The sequence below is a fragment of the Poeciliopsis prolifica genome, unplaced genomic scaffold (assembly GCF_027474105.1).
Source record: "Poeciliopsis prolifica strain line A6 unplaced genomic scaffold, Auburn_PproV2 SCAFFOLD037, whole genome shotgun sequence".
Taxonomy (NCBI): Eukaryota; Metazoa; Chordata; class Actinopteri; order Cyprinodontiformes; family Poeciliidae; genus Poeciliopsis; species Poeciliopsis prolifica.
The window spans coordinates 6,048,646-6,051,887 of record NW_026562412.1 but is presented as its reverse complement, the minus strand read 5'-3'; the positions used below and the strand labels follow the sequence as shown (position 1 = coordinate 6,051,887).

Genomic DNA, 3,242 nt, shown 5'->3' with positions numbered 1-3,242 from the left:
CTTGGACGGATGGATAAATTGATGTTTTTTTTCCAGAAACGTAAAAAGAAAAACAGCAGCGAGGTGTTAAAATGTAGAAAAGGTCTGTGGTGATTCTCGATTCTTGTAAGGTTGTGACATCTTTCGCTTTGTTGAAAAAAATCTTTTATAGTCAGTGAATTCTTCTTGCAGCCGTCCAGCTGCCATGAACACTCTTACCGACTGTTGCATCACCTTGAGCAAATCTAATCTACACATGAAGAAAATGTCACTTACAATTAAAGTCATATCAGTTTGCTGTGAGACCCCAAACTCATTAAACTCTCTAGGGCCAGAAATAGACTGTTGAGTCACGGACTCAGCCTCTAATAACAGAGGCTGAACAATGTTTCCCTCCCTCCTCCGCTCCCTAAAGTGATTATCTCAGGTGCATGTGTAGGTGGACATGGAAACATCCAACCCCACACCTGGCTCATGTGGTGTAAGGTGACTCCAAGGTTTCTCTGTGATTTCTTGTTCCAAAGACCATCTGTGTAATCAGACTGCCACTATTGATTAGCAAACGCACCAATCACGGGACCCGGATGTTGCACTGCAGGAATGCCGCAGAGTTCAGGATGGCTCCTCTGGGTATTGGAGGATGTGTGGGTTTTCACAGAGACAGGGGATATAAATCCTAGGATTAGATTTTACACCCATTTGCAATGAGATTTTACAGTTTCAGCTGAATATGAGCACATCGGCGTAGCTTCAGCCCACGAAGCTGCAGCTGGAAGTTTGCTGTTTCAGAAAGGAGGCCAATGGGCTGTTCTGCTCTAAATCAGACAGACAATCATTAGATGCTCTGACTGCGTCTGAGGAGATTATTCAGCTGGAAAATAGTCAGGCATTCATAAATTGATACAGTTCTGACAGTTCATTGGGTAAAATTAGTCTCTTACTAGGAGTGTGATGTAGAGAACTCAGCAGAAGGCAACTCCTGTTCTACGCAAGTTAAAAAATAAAATTTAAAATGTGCTTAAGGTAAGTTTCTTGTCCTGGTCATAACTTTGTTCCTTTTAATATCACCTCAAGTAATCAGATAAATTTATCTAGTGGAGTGTGTTCATGCCTTAAAGATGAGACAAGCTACTTTCCTAATAAACTTAATTTACCTCAAATTCATATACTCACCTCAGATCATCACTTTGAACCTCCTCTTCAGGTAGATCATTAACAACTGTTTAGTTTTGTTGTGAGTTCAATTTTGTGTTCTGAATACCATAAACTATGTCTGATAGCTTTTTAAAGGTTGTTCATAAATTACATAATATTAATATTTTACTGGTCCAAGTGTTTATTTTTAAATTACTTAAGTTACTAAATTATTTTTAATTAGTGGTGATTATGTGTTGATTTTATAAATTATTCTTAGATGAAGTGTCATTATTTCTAATTTATTCAACCTGAATCTCAACCTAGAAAATATAGACATAAAAACTAATGACACTACATGTACTTATTTGTAATTTCTTACCAAATGTATATATTCATATTTAAGTATCTGTACACATAGTAAAGCAGGATCAAAGTGAAAGTCCTTGTTTGTGTGCAAAAAATGTCAACATAATTATAGTCCTGAAATTTGTTAGTTTAAAATTTGTGATCAAAATAACTTAAGTAATTTTGACAGATTAACATAATTTAAAAGCAACAGGAACTACTTGAGGCAAACATTTGAACTATATGCATATAGATTCAATTTCCAGATGTTTCTGAATATGATGTGAAAGCTCTCATATTTATCCAGACTTCTTTGTCTTTATGAGAAATTATGAGGCTTTTCTCCCATCAAGATGATGTCACCTGTTAAAATGTATCTAATTCTTGAATTTCAGATCCTGAAATATTACTTTACAACATGAAGAAAGTATTTTACAAACTTTCAGAGATCAATCGTAGTGCGCATTAACGTTATAGTGTGTGTTTTTAAGCATTTACAACATTCCTCTGTATAGAGTAGAAGCAGATAGCCTGTGATGAACTGGACCGCCTGACCATCATAAATCAGCATCTCTTCAGCTTCAATCCCCTCCAGCTCATCAAGCCTTGTTTTTCTCTGGCCAACATCCAACTCTGAAGCAAAGTTAAAAATGAAGTGTAAACTTTATTTGATCCCGGCACAGACGTAATGGGAGCTCTGAGCGCTCCGAGGTCGAGATAGCAATCAGCCGGCTCCGAAAGGTCCCGCTGGAATCCTCTGTAATCTCCCAGGAAGACTTCTATCAGCCATAAAATCTTAATAGCTTATAAAAATCATCTGTGTGACCTTCACTTTCAGTTCAGAAGTGATGTTCCATCGTTTGTTCTGGCTGCTTTTGGTAAAAACAAAAAGAAAAAAAATTAGGCCGATGTGCATCAACAGCTGCGTTTCCATTTCATTCCATATGCAACGACAAATTATTGAAGCTTAAAGTTTGAAAGTATTGGACTTTCTGGAATAAGTGGGTCAGCATGCACTTTAAGATAAAACTATAGATCATAAAGATATGTGTCGATGCATGGCGTCATCAGTGATGCTTCTTTTGCTTTTAAGGAGACCTTCACTGGACGAGGCTTGGGAAGACTTTGAAGCTTTTTAAGTTATCATAGTCTACTGATCTACTGATCATCTCAGTGATATAATTGAAGGAACTGAATATAGAAAATAATTCTGCATCTGAACAAGATAAATAAAAAGTAAAAGAGCTGAGAAGAAAGAATAATTTCTCATTCATGTCTTACTTTACAGTTAATAAATGAGTTTCTCTGCATGGTTCTTTGTACTTTCTCCTTTTATTTGTTGCTTGTCTTTCATCTTATAATTGGCTGGTGGACGTAGGACCTGAAAGCAGAGAAGATTTCAGGCAGCAAATATTTTTTTTCTGTAATTAAACTCAAACACAGAATTCAAAATTTTAAACAATAGCAAACAGTCTGAACCAAAAGTCAAAGCAGAAAATCAGAGATTTTTGAGTGTAAATTGGGAGGAGCAACCAGAGACTGGGTCCTGCTGTGAACACGTTGAGATGGAGGGCAGGTGTGGCAAACTGGAAATTGCTCAAATGAAAACTTTACCTTCATCTTAAAAGAGGAATGGAGACCACTGAGCAACTGGTGTGTTGCTCTTGTTCCTTTTCCTGGACATGTCAATATGGAGGTTGTTGAAGTACTTACTGGGGCTCCGACTCATCTTCATATCAGCATCGCTGGATAAGCTGCAAAATCAGTCAGTTTCTTCTCTT

At 37.0% G+C, this 3,242-nt stretch overlaps 1 long non-coding RNA gene across 1 annotated transcript; it reads right to left on the bottom strand.

Annotated features, from left to right (window-relative positions):
- Nucleotides 1-2,105: 2,105 nt before the first annotated feature.
- LOC129374879 (uncharacterized) lies at nucleotides 2,106-2,944 on the bottom strand. The gene is made up of 2 exons (XR_008607563.1): nucleotides 2,743-2,944; nucleotides 2,106-2,333 (listed from the first exon to the last, which is right to left on the bottom strand). It is a non-coding gene; the product is annotated as an uncharacterized LOC129374879 (long non-coding RNA).
- Between the last annotated feature and the right edge of the window lie 298 nt (nucleotides 2,945-3,242).